Source organism: Culex quinquefasciatus, chromosome 2 (genome assembly GCF_015732765.1).
Source record: "Culex quinquefasciatus strain JHB chromosome 2, VPISU_Cqui_1.0_pri_paternal, whole genome shotgun sequence".
Taxonomy (NCBI): domain Eukaryota; kingdom Metazoa; phylum Arthropoda; class Insecta; order Diptera; family Culicidae; genus Culex; species Culex quinquefasciatus.
Genome location: NC_051862.1, coordinates 161,481,525 through 161,507,528, shown reverse-complemented (window position 1 = coordinate 161,507,528; position 26,004 = coordinate 161,481,525). Strand labels below are relative to the sequence as shown.

General features: G+C 36.2%; 5 non-coding genes across 5 annotated transcripts; 2 read left to right on the top strand and 3 right to left on the bottom strand.

Moving 5' to 3' along the window:
• Positions 1 to 10,939: 10,939 nt before the first annotated feature.
• Trnah-gug lies at positions 10,940 to 11,011 on the top strand. Its single transcript has one exon. It is a non-coding gene; the product is annotated as a tRNA-His (tRNA).
• A 1,910-nt stretch (positions 11,012 to 12,921) lies between these two features.
• Trnav-cac lies at positions 12,922 to 12,994 on the top strand. The gene has a single exon. It is a non-coding gene; the product is annotated as a tRNA-Val (tRNA).
• Positions 12,995 to 13,273: 279 nt separating this feature from the next.
• Trnav-aac lies at positions 13,274 to 13,346 on the bottom strand. The gene has a single exon. It is a non-coding gene; the product is annotated as a tRNA-Val (tRNA).
• Positions 13,347 to 15,468: 2,122 nt separating this feature from the next.
• Trnav-cac lies at positions 15,469 to 15,541 on the bottom strand. The gene has a single exon. It is a non-coding gene; the product is annotated as a tRNA-Val (tRNA).
• A 4,118-nt stretch (positions 15,542 to 19,659) lies between these two features.
• On the bottom strand, positions 19,660 to 19,732 carry Trnav-aac. Its single transcript has one exon. It is a non-coding gene; the product is annotated as a tRNA-Val (tRNA).
• Between the last annotated feature and the right edge of the window lie 6,272 nt (positions 19,733 to 26,004).

Below are 26,004 nucleotides of genomic sequence, written 5' to 3'. Positions count from 1 at the left end.
TTAATGAAATTTTTTTATCCACATTTCAAAAAAAAAAATTATTTTTGAACTCCTATGGCTACGATGTCAGAAGTGCATCATAATTGTGTGTCTTCGTCAAATTTTAATCAAATTTATGTTTTTTTATCAATTTTTTCTGCTTAGATGGCGGTCAATCATTTTGAATCAGACCCCGCGTTTAGCGCCATATTTAAGGATTGCTCTTTGGCTGCGTTAAATGCTCTTTTAGGAGCTTATGGTTTTAAGTGAGCTTTTTGCATGCCTAATGGCACATAACATCTACACCTTTGGTTTTAAAGAAGCATGCGATAAAACCGTGTGGCATTGCCATGTAGTTTTCAAGCCTCTATTAAAACTTTTATAAAACTTCATTGAAAGCCATTCGGCTTTTATTTTCACCAGGTTTTATGTCCGAGGCATAAAACCTTGTTAGAATTTTTTAATTAGCTCTTGCATATTGGTTGTGGTGAATGTCCAAATAAAGCCATTAGGCAATCAAGATGCTACCATAAAACCTTAATAAAACTAGGTGGTGGCTAGTTGGTTTTAAAATGTTACTTGGGACTTAACCCTTCTAAGTTTGACACTTTTTCGTTTGTTCCTCGTTGGTTCGACAGCTCTTGGTGTCAAATCATCGGGATTTTAGTGTATTGCTTAGAACTTTTAAGAAAAAATATCAACACCCTAAAAAAACCTTTTTTTTATTGTTGACACAGATGTTAAACTGCGCAAAATAACTTTTTTTTTTTAATTCTCATTTCTGCATATGTTTTATATGCAAAGAAAATATGTATTGAGTTATGACACAAGCTAGTCAAAATTCATTTGGCGTTGATTTTATGTCTCTCGGTTCTGGTCAAGGTCGAAAGCGGGCAAAACGTAAAAAAAATAATTTAACATTATATACTCAGCTTTTGGAGCAATATGCTTTATACATTATTACAATATGCTTTATACATTATTATAGGTTTTATAGCTCCGAAAATTTGCAAAATATCAATTAAATTATAAAAAAAAATTTTTTTCCTAAAGTATTAGTCCACTTCCGATCAGTAATCTCAAAGTTCCAAATTTGCTAAAATCTGGAAATGTCCTTTTTGATCAAAACTATAGCCATAATATATTTAAAATTTGTTATAATCAATTGCACAATTTTTTCATGTAAAACAAATATAAGCAACAATAATTATTTTTTGGCCCCCTGTTTTTTTTTAATTTCAAAACTTTATATAAAACATACAATTGTCTAATTTTATGATGAAAAATGTAATTTAAAATTGGAAAGAACTGCACTTAAATTTCAATATCGTGCACCGTTTCACCTAAATTGATTTTTTTTTATTAAGTGACTTTTTTCCTGTAAAAGTCGTGGCCAAGCTTGTCATATTAATGTCTTCCTAATGTTTAATAAAAAAAAAACACAGACAAAAATATAATAGTTATAGCAAATTCCGCTCTTTACCAAACTCACTCCACCAACCCGTTCCACGAGGTTAAGTTTGATGGTCTTCTTCCAGCCAGTTCAGCAAGACGTGTTCACGTGTGCTCGAAGTCACCGCAGAAGCTACGGCCAAGTTTAAAGAGCACACCTGGGTTGACAAAATATCGCCATCATGCTTCTAAGCTCCAGCTCCCACTCCAAGTCCCCCAAACCCGAGTTGGACGGACGGTAAAAAGCTAAAACTTTTCCTGTGCCAAAGATAAGAAAATGGGCGTCTTTGTCGGGGCATTTTTCTTCGGCAAATCTTTTTGGCCGGGCAAAAGTGCTTCGATTTTTTACTCTCCTCCCTCGCGCTCCGGTGCGGTCCTCCGCTTTGCGAACATTAGCAGACCTTTAAGGATCACCATCCTTTTCCACATTTTCCTAGAAGCTTTTCTCGGGGAATTTTCCTTCTCTCTTTTTCCTGATTTTCTTCCAAAAGAAAGAGTATCGCATCAGCATGCTGCAGGACCTGCGCGTTCTTGGCGAAAATTTTCTCCTCGTAACCTTTCGTCGAGAAAGGGTTGAGAAACCGTGACCGAGACAGGAAAATACAATCATTTATCCTGATGATTAATAGTTTAATTAGAATAATTTACACTTCTTTCTTGTGCCATTTGTTTTTCCAGGGTTCCACAAGGGTTGCCCGGAAGAGAGCTCTGGGAATAATTACCAGAGAACGTGGGCTTGGTCTTTTCTTGGAAATTTTCCTGCGGTTAAGGTGTAGGAAGTGCAAAGTTTTCGTCGTGTCCGGGTAAAGGATACGCTTAAAAGTGTAAGTGTTCTATGGAGACGTACGAGGAACAATTAAAAGCCAAAAGTTTGCTGAAATTGAGTGATGGATTGCGGGCAGTAACTTTCCACTTACGGTGAACGAGGGTAAAGAGTCTGATATTTGAACATAGTTTCAGAATAGAGGTAACCGTTATTATTTGTGAGCGATTTTTTAATGCTCTTTGTTGGATGCAATTATCAATATTTAATCAAAATTAAAAAAAAACGCGGTTATAACTCGGCAACTATTGGTTTGATTTTAAATGCAAAAAAATCTGTAAATTTGTTCAATCTATTGCATTAAAATAACTGAATATTTTACTTCATATAGGTTCATACGATAAACTGTGCTTAATTTTTTGAGATCATCAAGATGTCCTAAACTTCACAGCCCAATTCCAGACCGCCATCATTCGCCAAGACTCCTCCTTCTGAAACACTTGTGGACCGGTTGCTGATGCAGTAAATTCCTCAATGAGCTCAAGTAATTCCATCCTGTGTGTAGTCTCCTGAGTCTCGAGCATGTCAACCAGCAGCAGCAATGTCTCACACCAATCTGCTGAGGTCCAATCCGAGACGTCGTCGTTCGGAGAAATAAAAAGCGTCAATATCAATCTAGTGGTCCACGCTACTGGTTCTGGCCAACCAATCAGAGGGAAAGCTAATTTGGCCAGTTCTCAATTAGAGCCAAGCCAAGATTTATGGGCGCAATTCTGAGTCGTGTCTTGTCGTCAGCACATCTCTGCGGATAGGTTTTTTATGTGTGCTCCTGTTGCAAAACCGTTGGCTTCCTCGGGCCAGTGACTTTGGCATCGCGACATGTCGGGAAATAAAACTTAGTCAGCTCTAATTTAATCAGCGCGTCGCCGTCGTCGTCGTCGATGAGACAATTTAGTCTTTTATTCGGTCCCCGGGTAAACGAAGCCAATTTACCAATTATTTGCAATACTCGGGTTGAATCAGAACTGCTTCTGTTGGCGAAAATGAAGAAAATTCAATTGGCTGCAACGACTTTTGCTCGATTCTTGGACAGATGTAGTTTTAGTATCTTGAGAATCCTCCTGGAATAAATAAAGCAAGATTATTAAATTGGTACTCAGTGAAATAATTAAACAGCAAGAGCAGTTCAAACAATGACCCAGTGAAAATTCTAAAAATAACGAAGAACACGAAAGAATCTTTTAAATTGAATGACTCGTGATAATGCTCACGCACTTAACCATCTTGCACGCAAAAAAGAAATCCAAGCCAGTTTCTTGAGCGATTTTTGATTTATTACCATCTACGAAGGATGAAATATGGAACACACACACACACACACACACACAAAAGTTCAGAGGCGACAAAAACTTTTAACACTTCTGGTGCCAACTTTGGGAACAAAATAAACTTATTCAAAAAAAAGGATCCCCAAGGGCTGTTCGGAAAACCACACATGAATCGCGCTGTAATTTATGGCCGCTTTTTTTGGCACTGCATTTTTCCTCTTTTTGGCATCAATTTTATGACGGGTTGCGTTTATATTTTATTGCTCTTTGACTTACAGGCGAACAGACCTAGTTTCCTTGAGGTTGCGAGTGATGAAGATCCTTGAAGTAAATAACTTTCAGCAGGGTAGCAAATAGGATGGGTTTTAAGGATCGTCGTAAAATCATAAACAAATAACCTTCCCACCGAGTGCAGTCGAAACTCGAACTTATGTTTTACGGTGGATGATTTAAAAAAATCTGAGAGTGACTAAAAACCATATTGATTAAAGTAACGCAGCTTCTATGTATAATCTTCACAATTGGGTCCTAAAATGAAGCTTAGATTGCTGATATTATTGTTTACAGCGATAAAGCTTATTTTTCTGAATACAATGACCCTTTGTACGACCACAAAGAGTTTAAAATGAATTTTAAATCAATTTTGAAAAATTAACCTCGCGGTCCTTCTTGACAGAAAAGCTCCTACTTGACAGCTCGTTCCAAGGGGACCATAGTTGATCCATCGAAAAAATGTTGTCTTGTCCAAAAAAAAATTGCATTAAAATGAAAAAAAAGTGATCAGAAATGGTTTTTGATCGTGTTTTTTACCGTTGTAGATAAAAATTGACATAGGGCTTTAGTACCCAATTGAGAGACTTTAGAAAAGTTGTAGTTTTTGTTCAGGATCAGGATAATATGTGAGTAAGAATAGCAAATTGGCTTAGTTGGTTTAAACAACATGTAAACGAATGTCAAAAAAATAAATTTAGTTCAAATAGCAAAGCAAGAATACATTTTAATTTTCACTTTTTTGTGGTATTGGTTAAGCCAAGATCCAGAGTATTATTTCATTCATCAAAATGTGTTTAATCACAAAATTAACCTCAATTTCTAGCAAATCATGTTGATTTGACTCAGAGGTCACAGCGTTTACTGTTCCCTTCAACTTTCAAAAAAAAAATCAAATCAAATCCTTAGAACAAAATACCCGCTAGGACTAGCCGTCGTGCCGCCTTCCGAAAAAAAATCTTGCACAATGGGAAACCTATTCCAAGAAATATTAGGTTTCAAATAATTGCACTTTCCGGAGGTTCCTCCCGGGCGGAGAGTGGGAAAAAAGCGGAGAAATCTTATTCACAAAATCACAGGATTTCTTTTTCGCTATACTCCCGTCCTCCTTCTCTTCGTCCACACAGGATTGCTGTCAATGCCCTCCCGTGGCCAACATCGGCTTGTTCCAGGGAAAATTAAAGCCACACTAGGGTGACAAGAAAAAAAAAATCTGGCTCGATTGGCAAAGAACTTTGTCGAAGACCGCAAAACAATCCAAGTTAAACCTGGCGTATTGTTAGCGAATTAAAGAAGACGTTTTTATATGGAATTATTTTTTTCAATAGTTCAATAGCGACCCTTATATCTTAAACGATTACGCTCAAAATTTTCACAGTTACTTATTTTTGCGAAAGGAAGATTCCTTAGGGGGCTTTATGACGTTTCGCGTACGCACACTACACAGAAAAAAAAAATGATGGTAATGTTCATCAGGAAATGGTGACAGATTTTGTGGCAAAATAAATGATAAATTTTATCCCAGAAAATGATGAATTTTCATCAGTTTTTGATGAATATTCATCAGATTCACATTTTTACACATTTTTATTTACTATTACACAAATAAAGAGGTAATATTCAACCTACCAAATTTTCAACATTCCAAAACTCAACTTTTTTTTTCTGTGTAGCGCACCATTTGATTTTGCTGGCCGAACAAAATTTAACCTCACTTGTTTTCGTGTACGTACACGCAATACATACGCACGTAAATAACTCTATTCCTGAGGTCGATTTTTTTTATTGTCACCCTAAGCCACACACATACACGCAATTTTGGGGGGCAGGAAAAGCGACCCGTAATGCGTCATTCATTTGATTTTGCTTTTTTCTTTTTCTTAGGTGAACTCGGTTGCTATCATGAGTGGGTCTGTTTTTTACGAAATGAATGATTTAGAAAACATGGGATGGATGGGGAAATTCTGATTTTTTTTGAACTCCTGATTGAAATCCAACATTGCGTTGATAATTTTTAAAAACGACAATTCAAAATACTACCATTTGACAGCTAGTGCTTTTGTTGTGGATAAGGTGATTTCCTAGCTGTCAAAATAGTTTTCACGAATCCCGGATTTTATATGGAGATTTTCAGAAAAGTGAAAATTTTACCATTTCCCGGGGAAAATTTCACCGGATTTTTTTCTGTAGGGTTGTTAAATATGCCAAACTTAACCGAAATACGCTTTTAAAACAAAAATATTTTTTCAAAAAAATAAATTCAGATAAACGCGTTTTTCGGTTCAATTAAGCATGCTTAACAACCCTGCAGAAAAAAAAATCCGGTGGAATTTGGCCGGAAAATCGTCAATTTTACCCTTTTCTGAAAATCTCCATATAAAATCCGGGTTTTGTACTAACTATTTTGACTGCTGGGAAATCCCGCCTTATCTAATGTACATATCTTGGTCCACAACAAAAGCATTAGCTGTCAAAAGGTAGCCCATAACAAATCATTGTTTGGGTTTGTACGTGAATTGTGTTGCTGGTGGCAAATTTTATCATTTCCTTGAAGATGCCACTGAACTTCCAAGATGGCGGCTACTCCGCTACCCCCTGTTTAAATCTGATTAAAAATGTGCAAATCTTATATCACATTTATCATACGTCAACTCTTGAGTTTTTTTTAAAGGTCCTATAATCAAACTTTTAAATTTTTGCTATTTGTTTTTTTTTTGGGTTTTTTTTTACTTGAGTCAAGGGTATTCAAAAACACCAAACAAGCAAAACAAATTTTTGTATGGGTCCTTTTAAAAACAATACCCCAGAAATGTACCATCACTAAGGATGCTGCTTAATAAAATGTTGTCATAATGTTGTCTGAAATTCTTTGAAACTAGTTTTTTTTTTTAAATTATAACCTTCGATTTTTTTCATTTAAAACTGAATTTGAGGCACCGAGGCAAAACTTATTACATTTTATATAAATTTTGTTCTACTGCATATTTTTGCATAGTCTTCAAGACTTGTTCGAATTATGGTCCAAAACTCTTTTTTTGGAAATCAATAGTGTCTTCTTCAAAAGAAAATTGTCGAAAGAATTCCTAAATTTATTCCGTTTTCTCTTATTTTTGTTTTACCTTATTTTCATTGATAAAAATCGTGACACGTTTTGAACATTAAAAAATTCTATTTAACAATATTTTCGACATGCTTTTGATAAAATTAGTCGTTGAAGGCGTTGATTGCGACTTACCATTTTGGTGTCCTCAACAAAGTTGCTTGGATTGACATGACACCCTTATCGAGAACCATTTTGGGTAATTCTCTACCAACTCACACGAAATCGGGAAAAGTTGCCCCGACCCCTCTTCGATTTGCGTGAAACTTTGTCCTAAGGGGTAACTTTTGTCCCTGATCACGAATCCGAGGTCCGTTTTTTGATATCTCGTGACGGAGGGGCGGTACGACCCCTTCCATGTTTGAACATGCGAAAAAAGGGGTGTTTTTCAATCATTTGCAGCCTGAAACGGTGAAGAGATAGAAATTTGGTGTCAAAGGGACTTTTATGTAAAATTAGACGCCCGATTTGATGGCGTACTCAGAATTCCGAAAAAACGTATTTTTCATCGAAAAAAACACTAAAAAAGTTTTAAAAATTCTCCCATTTTCCGTTACTCGACTGTAAATTTTTTTGGAACATGTCATTTTATGGGAAATTTAATGTACATTTCGAATCTACATTGACCCAGAAGGGTCATTTTTTCATTTAGAACAAAATTTTTCATTTTAAAGTTTCATGTTTTTTCTAACTTTGCAGGGTTATTTTTTAGAGTGTAACAATGTTCTACAAAGTTGTAGAGCAGACAATTACAAAAATTTTGATATATAGACATAAGGGGTTTGCTTATAAACATCACGAGTTATCGTGATTTTACGAAAAAAAGTTTTGAAAAAGTTACTTTTTGCGTTTCTCTTTGTTTCGTCGTCCGTGTCTGTCGCGGGTGACCATGAACGGCCATGATCGATGACGACCAACTTTTTCAAAACTTTTTTTCGTAAAATCGCGATAACTCGTGATGTTTAGAAGCAAACCCCTTATGTCTATGTATCAAAATTTTTGTAATTGTCTGCTCTACAACTTTGTAGAACATTGTTACACTCTAAAAAATAACCCTGCAAAGTTAGAAAAAACACGAAATTTTAAAATGAAAAATTTTGTTCTAAATGAAAAAATGACCCTTCTGGGACAATGTAGATTCGAAAAGTACATTAAATTTCCCATAAAATGACATGTTCCAAAAAAATTACAGTCGAGTAACGGAAAATGGGAGAATTTTAAAACTTTTTAGTGTTTTTCGATGAAAATACGTTTTTCGGAATTCTGAGTACGCCATCAAATCGGGCGTCTAATTTTACATAAAAGTCCCTTTGACACCAAATTTCTATCTCATCACCGTTTCAGGCTGCAAATTATTGAAAAACACCTCTTTTTCGCATGTTCAAAAATGGAAGGGTCGTACCACCCTCCGTCACGAGATATCAAAAAACGGACCTCGGATTCGTGATCAGGGACAAAAGTTACCCCTTAGGACAAAGTTTCACGCAAATCGAAGAGGGGTCGGGGCAACTGCTGTGTGAGTTGGCGGAGAATTACCCTTTTCTAATTTTCAACTAATGTTCAACACCACATTTCGGAATATCTTATTTGCACTTAATTTTGTGATCTTGGCCTCTGTGCTTTGGATGATCGAAAATATACCTGTATAACTTGTTACAAAATTTATCACAATTAAAAAAATTTCAAAGATATGAACGTTATATTTTTCAACGAATTCTGAAATTTATTTTGGCTTAATCTATCAATTGGCGAAAAGCAAAACAATGATTGCAATACTTCTTCTAATTTTTTTGGTAAATGTGATTTTTCTGATTTAGCTCGGAAATGGATAAAATATATTTTGAATTTAAAATTTCAAACAAATACCTTATACCTGGTCCACGATTACAAGTCTTTCCCACCCAGCATCCGTTCCACCTTCGCAAGGTATTCGATTCCTTGAAAAAAAAATCTGCGTCGTTCCACAAAATTCCGCTTTCTTTCAGAACTCATTTCATGCCTCTTTGCGTTCCTTCTTGGTGCTGCTTTTTTAACAATTCCAGGAACCCAACATCCAGTGCGGTGCAACAGCAGCATAAAAAACAGAACATCCAGAAACAGAGCGCAGAAAAGTAGATCACCTTATCGATTTCCACAAAACCCGATATAATATACGGCTAGAGGGCAAACGAACCAGACAACAGCCCAGCATCGGCAGCAATCGCGTCCTGAGAAAAGAAAGTCCTGAAGCATATGATCTCCTCTTCACAGCAAGAAAGAAAGAAAGAGTCCTTCTGTTTGAACCCCGCCCGCCAATGATGGTGAAAATCGATAAATTTTTGGATGCAAAAAAAAGCAGGATACCTCCTTCAACACAGTGCTCGGCGAGGATATTTTTGAAGGTGGCTTGAAATCGAAGAAGGAGCACCAGCAATTGTACCCCGTTTTGAATGAAATCTCCATTGTTAGAAAGTGTCCTTTTTTTTTGCTTTTTGGGACCAACCGATTCAAGGACATTCACAGATATCAATGGGACATTCATTCATAAATTAAAAGTTAATTTCTGTTGTGGTACATTTGACCAGATTACACGGCCGAAGATTTCCTGGGAGTTGTTGTACGAACCCAATTCTGAATGGGCTTTTGTTGATCGTGGAGAGGTGTTGCTGATTTTGCGATAAGTTCTTCATTTCATCTGGATCATGCAGTAAACGTTGCATCAAATGTTCGAAATAATTAAAATCTACGCAAAATTTTGTAATCAACCGGTTTCTCGACCTCTCAAGTTCCAAAGGGGAGGAAGTAATTGAGGGGAAGCAGCACTATTATTATTCCGTCCAACCCACCCCGTTCTATAACATACCCCCGGAACATGCTAGTTGCGCGTTGATTACAAACCCAGAGGTTCAGAACCAGGACGACGACGCGTCATCCCGCGCGAAACAACTACACAATGCACGCTTGATTGACGTGTAACGCCCCCCTGGCTTGCGTTTCGGGGTCCCACCCGAATCAAATAAACTCAGTCTGCCCGCGTGGTGGTATTTAATTTCGCCTCCTCCAGGAGCCTCCTCTGGGAACTTGGGCCGATTGCCTTCAAGTTTGTGGGCCGGGATCCATAGGGAGTTACGAAAGGTCCTGTTTACAAGTGCTTGAAAACATAAAAACGAACATTCAAAAATAAGTATTTTTCTGATTCAAAGTAAAACTAAAAAATCTGCAATTTTTGATAAAGTGAATCTAAAAATAATGTAATCTCTATAAAACACAACATCATGTTGTCATGTAATCATGAAGCACGAAGACATGATTTTCTTCTCGTGATTCGTCATGGATTTCCCACCGCGCATCCAGGCTCGATTCTGCAACCGGGATTCTTTTTCCCCTCTCTAGGGTTAATATTGCTGGTTGGCCCCTGGAAGGAAGTCCCCTGGCAGCAGCGGCGTCGTCGTCGTCGAACGATGCAAATCTTGCCAAGCGTCAACGTTGAAGTTTGGGTTCATTAGTTGATTGCGCCATCCACCACCACCCCCGGTGGACTTGATCCCCATGTGTCGTAGTTAGTTGGCAATCCTCCTCCTCGGTGATGTTGTGGTGCTGCAATCGAGAGGAATCACGGGGGCAATTAAATCTAATTTCGTTGAATATTCGATTTGTTGTTGATGAAACATTGGGTGCGAGTCCCGAAGGAGAGTCAATTAAATTTGCAGGATTATTGATTTTGTCAAGTTGCAGAAGGGTACACATAGCTGTGATAAACTGTTTAATGTTTGTTTATTTTTTGCTTTTAAATTTGGTCTATTTTTGAAAATGTAGAAAACAAATTCGTATAACTAAAATAAATTTAAGACTTGAAAGCAGCCAAAAATAAAGTGGATAAAGCATCGATCAAAGCAGAGAGCCAAAATAGAAAAGAGTAGGTTAATTGTAGCTGAGCAATTTTGTTCAACCAAGCGTAACGTGAGGGGGTCTAAAAATAATTTAATTGAAAACGGAACTGATTGCGATGGACGAGGCATCTATGAAACGAAATTTATATCACCACTATTAAATTTCAACTCCCAAACAGCCGTGATCGTCTAGTGGTTAGGACCCTACGTTGTGGCCGTAGTAACCCAGGTTCGAATCCTGGTCACGGCAATGTTTCTTAGGGAAGTGGATTGGGATATTTTTTATGAATTGGAGTATTTTACATCGCAGACAATGATATTTTTTTTCTTCAAAAGACAAGTTTTCTTTTTTAGCGGTTGGTACGGTATGTCCACGCATCCTTCCTTCCCTGTAGATTCTGTGAAATGTGATCCGTTCTCAGAATCCTCTCTGCGGTAAACACAACGCAGTAGGGCTGGCCGCTTTAATTTTTGTAATACATTTTTGGGTGTTTTCGGATGTACTGCTATTATTAATACTGACAAGAAAAGTACTTGGGGCGTAATCTAATCATAAGACTTTCCAGCATGCTTTCATAGGACTGGCTGCGTTTGTGTTAGGGGACCATCCATAAACCACGTGGACACCTTAAAGGGAGGGGGGGGGGGGTTGGTATATCCAAACAAGTGTCCACGTGGTTTGTGGGTTAGAAAAGACAAGTTTTCTTTTTTTTTAAATCTTACATTTAAAGATCTCTTTTTCACGATGGAAACAACATCGCTATACTAAATTTTAACACTTCGTCAAATTTTAACTTCAATGATATTAGTAATCTAACCAACCAACGTGAATTTTACTTTATTGTATTTACAAAAGGGATCTTTGCAATATAAGAATAAAAATAAATCAATCTTATTTAAATTTAGTAGCAAATCAATTTATATGACACACTGTTCACATCCATAATGCCATACAATTCTATAAAAAATATATTGAAAAATGCATTCAAATGTTGACTAAATAATGAATTACTATTTTGTAATCTCTAATTTCATAATTTCTGTATCTTTCTGTAAATAAATTTTCTACAAGTAAAATTAAGCAAGCAGAGAAAATCGAACCCAATTTTCCCCCATTTAAAGCTAAGTGTAAACTTATCGCAAAAAACTGATTTTTCTCAGGATTTGTTGAGGAAAAATTGTACCGAAAAATAAGGGGGCAAAAAAAAATATTTAAAAAAAACTACAAAATTTTAATGAACATAAAAGTCAAATCAACCTAAAACAATCTAAAACGCATTTTTCTGCCTTTATAATCATATTTAGCATGTTTTGGCTGGATCAAACATATTTTGAATGATTATAAAATTCCAATGTACAGCACCGCAAAACTTTTTTTTGCGAAAAAAAATAAACTTTCGTCAATACTTAGGTATTTTGAAACCATATTCAATTTTTAAGCTTTTTTTGCACAAAACATTGATCATCTCTAAAGCACAAACAAAATAAATTAAAAATAATACTTTCGGCCAATTGAATTTTTGTTTTTAAAAGTGACATAAATAAATCTGTATTTTTTAAGTGAAACTATTTTTTTATAATTCGCCTTTGACTTTGTCGAAGATACTAAATTGATCAGTAGATTTTTGAACATTTTCCAATCCAAATGTTTTTAATTTTTACAAATTCCATGCTATCTTCAAGCCAACTAAAAAAAAAGATTGAAATGTGTTATTTGTTGACTCTTGTCAACATTAAAGAAAACATTTAAAAAAAAAATGACTAGCACACGCTTATAATGTGTCGTGAAATGATTTCATTCAAGAATATTTAAAAAAAAACAATCGAATTGCGAATATTCATAATTTATCGTCTTGCGCACAAAATACGAGCCTTCAAAAGAACTTATTCCAACTGATTCCAACAACTCTAACTCTGATTTCTCACGTTAAAGCAGTTAAAATTAAAATTACATGGTAAATTTTCAAATAGCTCATACGAACAATTAAACAAACCAGGTACCAGAAACTACATGAAAAAATTCTCACACATTAGAAATTATGATTTTTTTCTTAAAAATTAAAACCATTTAAGTTTCAAATAACTTGCCAGTCTATCTCGATGCTGAAAAGCCTTTATCTTTAAACATTTTGCTCACAAACTAGAACCATAAAATCAACTGTTTCCGTAGTGTAGTGGTTATCACGTCCGCTTCACACGCGGAAGGTCCCCGGTTCGAGCCCGGGCGGAAACATAGCTTTTACTGCTGCGAGAGGAATATGCTAATATGACACAAATTGCTGGTTGTGCCTTGTTGATGTGCTGATGTACAAATCTTTGACCGTCAGAAACTAAAAAAAATACTTAGATAAATTTGCACCTCTATTGTTGTGATAACAAAATTACTGAGTCTGACTAGTACATGAGTATGATTATGATGATTATGATGATATAAATCAATTAAGGTTTAATATGTGATCTGACTGCCAAAAAACTGTGTACTTTTCAGCAACTTTAGCATAAGCTAAAAAAATGTTTCCGCCCGGGATCGAACCGGGGGCATTCCGCGTGTTAGGCGGATGTGATAACCACTACACCACGGAAACAACTGATTTTTTTGTTTCTTTTATCAAGTTAATTTTTTAAGCAAATGTCTTTTTCACATCAGACTGAACAAAATTTCAATGTAGATTTATATGGTTTATAAGAACATTTTTTATAATTGAAAAAAATCAAATAAAATGATCTAGATAAAAGGTTAATCAGAAAAAATGGTAAATTCCAATCTTGAAAATTCCTGGTATTCACAAGTACCATTCTCACCAACTCTCCCACATCGAACCTCGCTATCTGGCAAGCAATCGAACAAATGAAAACCCATATCCCAAGTGCGAGAAAGAGCACCACGCTGTCTGGCACTGCTGCCAGTCGTACGTACCACTAATAATCGCCAGGACTCAAGAGGGATTTCTTTCACAAATCCTGCTGTTTTGAACCGTCAGCCAACCAGCCACGGCAAAAGAGGTGGAAAATTCTGTCATAAGGTGTTTCCAATAATCTCACAGTGGGACGCCACCCCGGATTAACTCTCCGGTGCACCTTTCCACGTCCAGGATCGGGGACTACTTTTTTACTGTACACAGTGAGAAAAAAGTTGAAGTTTCAATGTAAATTTACATGCGATTGATGTAATGTTTAATTTTCAGCTTAAGTCTATTAGTAACTTCATGATGACATTTTAAATCAATTTCAAGTTTTTTTTAATTTACTTTTTGCGTACAGTGCCCACCACCCGGACAGAAATGTCACGACGCTGTCACTGTCAGTGCAGGCTCCCATGGCGCACTACGGACGCGAGGATGATGGTATGATCCCGGAGACGGGTCGTCCCGCCGAGGTCGGGGAGTGCCAAAATGTTGCGCATGGATGGATTGATGAAAATGGGAAAAAATCCGCTGCCACCACACAGCTAAAAAAGTAGTAATCCAGCTGCGTGTAAAAGTCCTGGGTGTAAAATATATATTGCATTATTTTATGCAATTTTATGTAATTTTACGCCCTGAAATATGTAGCCCATCAGTATGGGAAACCTATTTGACCCAAATGTCAAGCTCATATATGCGTTTATCCTTACAGCTTTTCATCGGTCTGATGGCCGAGTGTGCTAACGCGCCAGTTCTTACTGTTGGTGCTGGGTTTGAATCCCGTCGGTTGCAACTTTTTTTTTTGTGTATGCAAAAATTGTACATGCAGTGTGTAATATTAAGTGTTTTTTTTTGACGAAGGTGATGTGCATGCTTTTGCATGCGATTTTACCATCGGATTTTTTGCTGTGCAGTTAATCATTTCTGCCAGCGCCCGGTGTCTTCCCCCTGGAGATTGGTGTGTGTCGCACCGAGGGGCTTAGCCACGATCCGGTTCATTTCAGAGACCGACCTATACGTATGATGAACACATCAAAGAAAGCAATTTTCATAAATATTTTAATCCTTTCATTTATGTACCGATTTGGGATTTGCTTAATATCCTATCATTGCTCTCTTTCCCCTCCATTACACACACCGCCATGGAGTCCCGGTCCTAAACCTGAAAGTTTGATGAATCCAACAACAATTTTGCCCAACTAAGAGGGTTGAGTGAGTTGTTGCCACATTGATTCGTCCTGTTGCACCTCATTAAGGATTATCGGATTTGCGCTTGCAGAACAGTGATGATGAAGAGAACTGTGCATGGGAGGGAATTGTTTTGTCATGTACGAACTGATTTGGATTTTGGAATTCATTTGGAAGTTTAGCTAGTGCATGGAGAGAACATGATTTGATTAAGTTTACGTCTGATTTTTTTTTTTTTTGCTGGATGGCTTTTCAATTTGTTTGACACTATTTAATTATGAGAGGTTTCAATATTTAATATATTTAATAATTTTCAATGGTCCTGAGTCTCTGGAAAATCTCGAACAATTTTAGAGCCCTTTAATACTCGATTTATGATTGCATCGATCCACATTGTTAAATGATTGTAGTGATTTTTCCGAGACAAATTTCGATCAAAATTGAGTGCATAATTTTGCCTGCATCGTCAAACGAATGTGCCATTGATTGCAAAGATACTTTTTTTTAAATTTTGAATTTTGAATTTTGTTTAAAAAAGTATGATTGCAAATTTGTCAAAAACACATCCAGTTTTATTGGAAAACCTACATATTTTGTTTAGAACAGTAAAAAACTTTGTTTCCGCCCGGGCTCGAACCGGGGACCTTCCGCGTGTGAGGCGGACGTGATAACCACTACACTACGGAAACAGATGATTTATAAGACAACACAGCAAAAAATTGTGTCAATTTGGAAAGTGTAATTTTGGAAGGCTGCATATTACCTCTTATATGATGAAATTTTACCTTAATTTAATCTAATCTAATCTAATCAGACCCTAGCGCAGCCAATCTTTCGAAGGGATCCTGGAGAGTGCCTTAGGTTAGATGACGCCTAGCACTCTTCTTGTCATTTATTAACATTTGCAGTGCGCCATTGCATTAGGATGCATTGAAACATCACAAGCGTTAAACCGGCCAGGCCTACTGCGTAAAGCCGTATCGCAGAGATGACTCGTAATTGGGTTGAGTTTGAGCACTGAGTGTTCGAACAACAACACAATTCTGAATCGACAGGGGAGGAAGAAGCGTGGGGACACACCACCATACGCTCCGAGATTTTTTTTTGGTTGTATTCGTTGGGAGCACCATGCTAAGAAGGTTTGGTACTCCGGGACCCTCTGGGATGGGACATTGTATTTCCACGAATGCCCTGGACACTATTTGCCGTGGTTATAGCGCCACAACTCGCTCTCTGTAACAGTATTCCTAATTCCAGTCCACGCTCACCAAGTCGTCATGGCCTAGTGGTTAGCATTTTTGCTTACCAATCCAAAGGACGGGGGATCGAACCCCGCCTCGAGCGACTTTAATTTTTCGTTCATATTCATCATTTCAAATTTATGTGTTCTTAACTTTCTCGTTGGGAGCAGATGGGAATGATGAAATTTTACCTTAATTTAGACTGAAAAAGCGACATTACACCAGAATAGTGGTAAAATTACACATTTTTAGAGGTAAAGAAAGGCATTTTTTCTGACATAAAAGATGTGATTTTCTGTGAATGCAATGATTAAAATTTCATCATTTTAAACTGCTAGTGTTACACAGTAAAAAATAATGTAAATTTGGAAGCTGTAATTTTGGAAGGTTGAATATTACTTCTTTTATGATGTAATTTTACTTCAATTTAGACTGAAAAAGTGACATTACACCAGAAAAGTTGTAAAATTACACATTTCCAGAAGTAAAATTACACCTTTTTTCTGACATAAAAGATGTACCCCTTCCCAGATGTAATATTACCATGATTTTTTTTCTGTGTATGGTATTACTCGATATTTAATCCTCATAATTTAGTAATTAATCAATAACTCACGTAATTACAGAAAGTACTAGATAAAACAGACAAAACCGTCAAACAAATTTCAGCACATGCTAATTTTGAGAGTAAGCACGAACTTTGGAGTCACGTGCATTTTGATTTTTTCGAAAATATATGGTTATTCTCTTTTTATATAGAAAAAAAATAAAACTTTTAAAAACGAGCTATAGTGACAAAATAAGAATGCAAAAAGCGTTTTAAAATGCATTTTAGACTAGTTCAGTTGTTTTGCAATCATTAGTTTTCAAAAAAGTAAAATTTGACGAAAATAAAAAAAAAATAGAGCGATTTTTTTTTTTGCGATACTAAACATCGAAAATAAAAAAAATCAAGAGATGTTTAAATAAACTCAAACATCCTAAAAATGATTTCAAACTGATTGCACTGATTGCAATTTCAGCTAATTGCACTTGAATTACCATTGAAATTTTTAAGTTATTTGAAAAAATATTTCCTGATTTTTCGGGCCAACTTTGAAGGGAGGAGTGACATAAACTTTATATAAAATTTGTACCAGCCTAAATGTGCAATGTTGTATGAAAAAATAACTGATGCAAAATTGCTTCTTTTGACATAGGATCAATTTCATCCAAATCAAAATATGAAAATTTAAAAATCGCAAAAATGCGAAATCATAGGGGTAATTCTCCGCCAACTCACACAGCAGTTGCCCCGACCCCTCTTCGATTTGCGTGAAACTTTGTTCTAAGGGGTAACTTTTGTCCCTGATCACGAATCCGAGGTCCGTTTTTTGATATCTCGTGACAGAGGGGCGGTACGACCCCTTCCATTTTTGAACATGTGAAAAAAGAGGTGTTTTTCAATAATTTGCAGCCTGAAACGGTGATGAGATAGAAATTTGGTGTCAAAGGAACTTTTATGTAAAATTAGACGCCCGATGTGATGGCGTACTCAGAATTCCGAAAAAACGTATTTTTCATCGAAAAAAACACTAAACAAGTTTTAAAAATTCTCCCATTTTCCGTTACTCGACTGTAAAAATTTTGGAACATGTCATTTTATGGGAAATTTTATGTACTTTTCGAATCTACATTGTCCCAGAAGGGTCATTTTTTCATTTAGAACAAAATTTTTCATTTTAAAATTTCGTGTTTTTTCTAACTTTGCAGGGTTATTTTTTAGAGTGTAACAATGTTCTACAAAGTTGTAGAGCAGACAATTACAAAAATTTTGATATATAGACATAAGGGGTTTGCTCATAAACATCACGAGTTATCGCGATTTTACGAAAAATTTTTTTGAAAAAGTTGGTCGTCATCGATCATGGCCATTCATGGTCACCCGCGACAGACACGGACGACGAAACAAAGAGAAACGCAAAAAGTAACTTACAACTAAAAAATAACCCTGCAAAGTTAGAAAAAACACGAAATTTTAAAATGAAAAATTTTGTTCTAAATGAAAAAATGACCCTTCTGGGACAATGTAGATTCGAAAAGTACATTAAATTTCCCATAAAATGACGTGTTCCAAAATTTTTTACAGTCGAGTAACGAAAAATGGGAGAATTTTTAAAACTTTTTTAGTGTTTTTTTCGATGAAAAATACGTTTTTTCGGAATTCTGAGTGCGCCATCAAATCGGGCGTCTAATTTTACATAAAAGTCCCTTTGACACCAAATTTCTATCTCATCACCGTTTCAGGCTACAAATTATTGAAAAACACCTCTTTTTTCGCATGTTCAAAAATGGAAGGGGTCGTACCGCCCCTCCGTCACGAGATATCAAAAAACGGACCTCGGATTCGTGATCAGGGACAAAAGTTACCCCTTAGGACAAAGTTTCACGCAAATCGAAGAGGGGTCGGGACAACTTTTCCCGATTTCGTGTGAGTTGGTAGAGAATTACCCATAGAGAACTTTTAGGTACCTATCAAAAACTATAAATTTTTGATACAAGTGCTGATAAGTTGAATCTTTCAGCATCCATTTGGATGCTAAGCAAGTAGTTTTGCAATGGAATAGAACATGTTTAAGGGGTTACATACATGTAGAAAATCACAAAATTTCATATTACAGAAAATTTATTCAATCCACTAAAAAGATGATTTTCAATCACTCCTGAAAGTTTTATGAAGATATTCAATGATTTAACTGAGTTAGAGACGATTTAAGTTCAGAATTTTGCCATGCGCAAAGCGGACTGTCAAATTTTCTGAGCGTTTTTCTCGAAACACCGAGTAAATTTACGGGTGCCACGATACCTCGAGATGGGATGGACCAAATTGACTGAAATTTGGGGTAAAGACTCTCAAGGCATATCCCGTGTGCATGACGAAGCCCGATTTAGAAATTTAGCTTTTTTTTAAAATACAAAAATCAAAAACTGACGATTTTTATATGAAAAACACAAAAATATTGTTAACTTTTTTTAAAATAAGTTTTTTGAAAATCGGCCTTCGTCATGCACACAGGACCTGTTTAACGAGTCTTCACCAAAATTTTTAGCCGATTTGGTCAAGGCAGTGTTGAGATATCGTGGCACCCGTTTTTTGAAACTGCTAACTTCAAATAGCTATATCTCGGCAATGATACAATCAAATGACTTCAAATTTGTTTTGATAATAGATGAAAATTTATATGTTCATGCCCTGAAAACAGATTTTAAATTAAATTATGTGTGTGCTCACAACAACCTCAGACTTTTTTGTCAATTTACATGTATGTAACCCCTTAATTTGGGTCTTTAGACATCCCCAAGAAATGCTTTACTAAGGTGACCTGAAAATTTGTAATCCAATATGGTTTTGATGAAATATTGAGAAATTCATTCGTTGATGACACTGGCAATCAGAGGTAGCTAAACTCGAATTAGGTGCTATGAATGCGATTCATGATTTCGATTACCCGATTTTTTTTGGAATTCCAGATGTACTTTAAATAATCAAGTCTGGGTTGTAACACAAAGAACAAAAATACAAAAAGTGTTTCCGCCCGGGATCGAACCGGGGGCCTTCCGCGTGTTAGGCGGATGTGATAACCACTACACCACGGAAACAGACATTTTACAAAATGAAAAATGAAAAGTTAGGGCTTACAGTTCAGCTTATCAGACCTTTGAACATAAATTAAAACTTTCATAAAGTGTTTTTAACTATTTCAAAGTATTACAAACTACTCTCTATTAACAATGTTGTTTGAATAGCGACAAACTGTTGAAGTGACGACAATATGTCGAAAAGCTGAAAGTTTGACGAAAATTTATATATTTACCCTATCTGAAGGAAATTGATATTAATGAATTTTGGAATTGGCCGCCACACCCCCGTGGTATGTATCATCAGTTAATGTTTTTCAATGAATTCCTTCAAGTAAAAATTGTATTCTATACCTCTCTCAAAATTGGCTCGCCCGCTCAAAATCCATCAATAACTGTCGTTAATCTTCCGCCAAGCAGTGAAGTGAAGAAAGCGAGAGGAAAAAAAAAATACCCTTCAGTATCAATAGCCACCAGGAATTCAAATTAATTGCATTGCACCTGTGTGTGTGAACTTGCTTTTGACTTCACGCTCGGCAGGTGTGCAAAGAATTTAATCATACCAGCCAGTCAGCACAGGTACAGGTACATCAGAGAGAGAGAGAAACTCCTGTCAAGTCAACCCCCAAGTCGAGTGCGCCTTTCATCGAGCTCACTCGGACTTGACAAACGCAGCGAGTGAGCGCGAGAGGGCTTTTCGTGCTCGAAATTGATGCAGAATAATTTAGATTCATCGATCCGAACCGCTGGGCAGGTCCGGAATCCGCCCCCAGCGGATTGCTCCTTCCGCCTGCTGCCGCGGGGATTTAATCTAATTCCACTGGGGAGACCCCCCGGCGGCGTAACGTAATGTGCACATTGATTGAATGCCGGCGAAAATTGCATGGTGACGGATTTTGACAAGTTATTGAAAAATTTTGCAGTGGATTTGAATTTATTTCGTTTTTAACAGAAGATATATCTTAAGTAAAACAGAATTTGACTAATTAATTAGTATAGAATCAAACAAATAAATAAAATTGGAATTAAGTGACCACCATGCCAAAATGGTGAGTGAAAGGTGTCAGCCGGATTGTGTGAGAACAGTGCAGAAGATGGATCCAAACAAAACGTTCCGGTTCGTGTTCACTTACGCCTTTGTGAGCAATCTGAAAAAGTCCATTTCAGATGGAATTTTACAACTCCCTGGTCAATAACGGACCCGGGATGGCCATATGGTGGTGGCGATCAGCCAACCAAGCTCCAGGATATCGGACCGACTGGGTGTTTGTGTATGTTCCAAAGTCCGTTACACATTTAACGCATTTCCTCTTGGGCGCTTCTTGGACTGGCCACCGGCTAGGACCAGTTACCGGGAACACGGACTATCGCCAGCGACGAAGCCGTCCAGTGAATACTAAATCCCATATCTCTAATGGCACTTGATGCTCTTGTCCGGGAGCTTTTGCGAGGAACTCGTACAGTAGACACGTGCTCGAAAGGTGCCTAAAGTGCATTCTATTGAGAGTTGAATAAATCCGATACTGTTGCGTTTGTTGATAAGCTATACAGGATTTGAAAGCTGTTTGGATCACTGTATGGTACATTTTTATAAAATTTGTAAATAACAAATACATTGAGAATGTTTCAATTATGCTTCAAGGAGTTTTTCTCTGGTGTTGACAAAAACTTTTAATAATATTTGCAATGGACTGATGAACCCAAGTCTGATATAAACTATAGGGTAGAGTAGTCATCAATGAGACACGGGGAACAATGATAAAATGGCTCTAACAAGTCGTAGTTTTAACCAATCAGGCTCATATTTGGGGGAAAGATGTGTCTACTATATACACGTCTGCTGTAATAGTGGCTTTTGTTATGGACACTCCCTTGCAAAGTTATTCATACAAGATTGATTCTGGGGTGTAAAAGTAAATTATGAATAAAAATTACATTTTCGCTCATAGGCTGCTTTTAACACAAAACTAATATTTCTCCAAATTTGTTTCATCATTTCACAGGGCATGAGTTGGGCTACAATGTCCTATTATTGAGTTTGGCCAAAATTTATAATATACACAGAATCTAGGGCTGTCACATTGTTACCCACTTTTTTCGGCCCATGGGTAACAATGAGACACTTTGATTTTTCTTCATTAAACTTTTCAAAATCTATGGAAATCTTTCAAAACATGAATTGTAAGTGATTTTTGGCATATTTATTGAGTTTGAACTTCATTTAACTAGAAATATAAAGTTATTTATAAAATAAATGGATTTTACAATATTTAAATACTTTTTAGTATAACTTTTGTGAATTAAAGTTTCATATTGGCAAAATTTCTTTAAAATGTTCAAAGCAAGTCACCTGCAATGGAACAATATAAAAACATGATGTTTTACTAGAAAAGTATTGATTTTTGTAGAGTGTCTCATAATGACGGTCATTGTTCCCCAGCTGTCTCATTGTTCCTGCCAAGTGCGTCTACAATGAGACAGTTGAACAACTCTGGCTGTAGAGGTCGGATCGATCTCATATTTTGGTCAATATTAGAACACTACCCTACATTCCTATCATGTTCTGCACGCCAGGGGGTATTGGATCACACACACAAATTGATTTATAATAAAATATTGATGTAAACCAAATTCATAGCACAAATGTTCACTTTTGAGCAGCAATGTCACGTCAAATTTGAAAAAAAGTATGGCCAAGTACCGAACAAGGATGTTGATTGATAAAATTATCGTCGATAATTGTATCGTCTAACGAACGATAACGATAATCTATCGTTATCGTTATTTCGATAATTCTATCGGCGATAATCTTATCGTCGATAATGAACGATAACTCATTTTTTAAATCTTTCTAAAATCGACTTAATTCAACCAAATTGATGTTTTCACCAAGAATATATATTGTTTAAATGTTTCAAAGTATCAATACTCAAAATTGTTCACAAAATAACAAATTTTTTCACAAAATAACAATTTTTTTGAAAATATTCAAATTTTCGAAATTTGCAATACGGATTAGCCCGGGTCAAAAAAATTAAAGTTACTCAAATCAAAAATTATATGAGATTGCCCAAAAGTTTACTCAAAATGGAGGCTCAGGCCAAAATTTCAGCCAATTTGGTTGAAAACTGGCTTGCCTTGAGCAGGAACAAGTTTAAATGGGAATTAACCCGTAAAACTGGAGCATTTAGGTAAATTGCTCTGTACAAGTCAGCCGTTAACAAATGGCGACTTTTGCATACCATGGGGTCCTAGGGGATGGTCTGGGAACAATTCCTCCGAAGGGTGCAAGACGATCCGAGGCCCCTGATCTTGCCTTGAACCGGATTCATTCCGGCGTCGCAGAAATTCTCATGGTCCCAGCTAAATGTATAGGGGAAAATCAAAGCACACTAAGAAGGCTCCCTCGATCAGAGGACGCCACATGGCAATGAGCCACCACGAGGTCCAATCTTCAATGTCTCTTAGACAATTTTATAGCAAATTTTCTGAACCTTTCAAAAAAAATATTTTTAGAAATGGTTACTCATGGTCACTATTTTAAAAAAATGAAAAACTGCAAATATTTCGCTAAAATCAAACTTTCGGTAGCTATATCTTGAAAACGGAGTCCTTTATCAAAAAATCTGTAAAGTACTTTTCGATTGCAAATTCAATTTTGCATTAAAAAATAATGTCAAATTTGTTTCTGCATGAAACTTCGATTTTTTCCAAAAATCACTATTTTTCAAAAATTCATAACTCGGCGGCAAATTTTTTGACCATGTTTCTCTATGGCTCAAAAGTTGAGGATTTTTGTCATATCAAAAAATATCAAAAAATCTCAAAAATAAAAAAAAACGTTTTTTGGGAAATTGAGTTTTAGTGAAAAAAAGTTGATAAAAAAATCTGCAATTTTTTTTTCGTGTACATATTTTTTTCTCAAAAGTCCTCAACAATACCTACAACTTTGCCGAAGACACCAAATTGATCAGAAAATTCACTAAAAGTTACAGCTGTTTGAATATTTACATACCATTTTTGTATGGACAGCAGCCAAAATTGTATGGAGACTTATATGGGTGAACCAATGACGCAAAATAGCTTATTTGGTCATAGGGAAGGCCCCCACAAAGTTTGAGTCAAATCAAAGAATACAAAAAATAAAAATGGTCGAAATCGACCGATTTCGTAGAGAGTTGCTCTATTTTCGGAAATATTAAAATTTTCAAATAATCAATCTGCGTATCAAACGAAGAAAAATCTTGCATGCTTCGAACCTACAATATTGAAGTTTGCTTCGTTTGATGCTCATAAATATTGCATGTTATAGAAATTTGATCATTTGCAAAAACTTACGACATTTTGTGGAAATTTTGAGCAATCCGCTTCCGTTGCAAATTTAATGTTTTTCTAAAAATACGGTATTTTGTAAAAATTTCAGTGTTTGATGAAAAAAATCTCATAATCTTAAAAAGGCACATCAAATTTCGCCCATATTGCAAATCATGATATTTCGCCCATATTGCAAATCATGACAATTTGAGAACTTTCGAAAAAATACGGTATTTCAAAGAATACAGTATTTTGAGAATTTGAAGTGTTTCATAAAAAAAACTATAATAAACTGAAAATGCACATCAAATTTTGCTTCGTTTGATATTCACATTGCAAATCATGAAAATTCAAGTACTTTCGAAAAAATACGGCATTTTGTGAATGCATAACAAATTTCACTACTTTTGATACCCAAATTGCAAGTTTCGAAAATTTAAATATTTTCGAAAAAATACGGTATTTTTTAAAATTTCAGTATTAAAAAAACTTAAATGAAGTGAAAAAACAAAATTTTGTTTCGCTTGATATTGCAAATTTCGAGAATTTGGATATTTTCGAAAAAATACGGCATTTTGTGAAAATTTTAGTATTTTCCTAAAAATACTGTCAAGAAGTAAAAAAGCAAACAAAATGTCGCTTCGTTTGATATTTATATTGAAAATTTGAGTACTTTCTAAAAATACGGTATTTTGTGAACAATTTTGAGTATTTATACTTTGAAACTTACTACTTTTTTCAAAAAATATATTCTTAATGAAGGCCTTGAAAATTTAACGTGATTGGGTTTAATTAAGTCGATTTTAGACAGATTTAGTAAATGGATTATCGTCCATTATCGGTGATAAGATTATACTCTCTCTCTCTCTCTCTCTCTCTCTCTCTCTCTCTCTCTTCGGCTCTCCCTCTTCCTCTGAGCACATTCCTGTGTGACTGTCGCCAACGAGCACAGTAGGTCAAGCAATTCACGAAGTTTTTGAATCGCTGTGTGAATCTAACTGATCAATCACTGGCTCCTCGCGAATCGTGATAGCTCACGATTGGTTGGTCAATCGCCATGGATTGAGGTTCAAATTCGTAAGATTTGCTTCAAAATTACACCAGAAAACTTCTTTCATCGTATATTTTCAATTAGACTGAAGTTACAACGAATGTAAAATCATATTTTTTCTGAGTCATGCAATTCAGTTTGCTTCGGTACGTAGCACCGATTTAAATTGCTATTAGTCAGGGAAGTGTCCAAACCTGGTAAAGTTTTGACATTTTCAACCTTCATTAACAACCTCCAGAACCTTTGCAGCATGATTAATTTCACCGCGGTGTCCCTCCCTTCTATTACAACCATTAAGCCTCCGATTTCTTCACGGTTTAAAGCAACGAAACTTTAAGGGAGAACCCTTTTTCTTTCATGTTTCGTTCGAGGACTTCGTTTGGGGCATGAGACGCAAGTACCCAGCAAATATCATCATAATTCATCTTCCATCCGTCTTGTCTCGCGTCTTTCTCATTCTGTTGATGGTTCTATCGCTGGCCGATGCCATGCAGTCTGGCCGGACCAAACACACAGTTTCGTGGTTCCGTTCCATCCCTTCTGCACGCAATCCAAAATAGTTACAAAAATACCAACCGCGGTCATGAATTCCCGATTTTTTGGTAGGATTTTTATGTCAGGCAAGAATGTGTGGGCGTTCGCCATTAGATGGGTTGATGAATTTTAATCTTTCGTCCTCCGTCGGTTGCCCGCCCAGAATCAAAGTGTCGAGTCCCAAAAAAAAGCACAGAGTAATGCTGATGGATGCTGGATCTACCTGGAACTTTTTTTTTTGTGGTCCACTTTGTCAGTACTTGCCGATTGATTCATAAATTATGTTGGTTTGAAGGATGGTTTCCGCTCGGAGCAGACTTGGAGGAGAGCAACGAAAAAAAAGGATCAATTCTCAACACACGCAGAGTAAAAAGATTTTTTTCCGAAGTTTTGC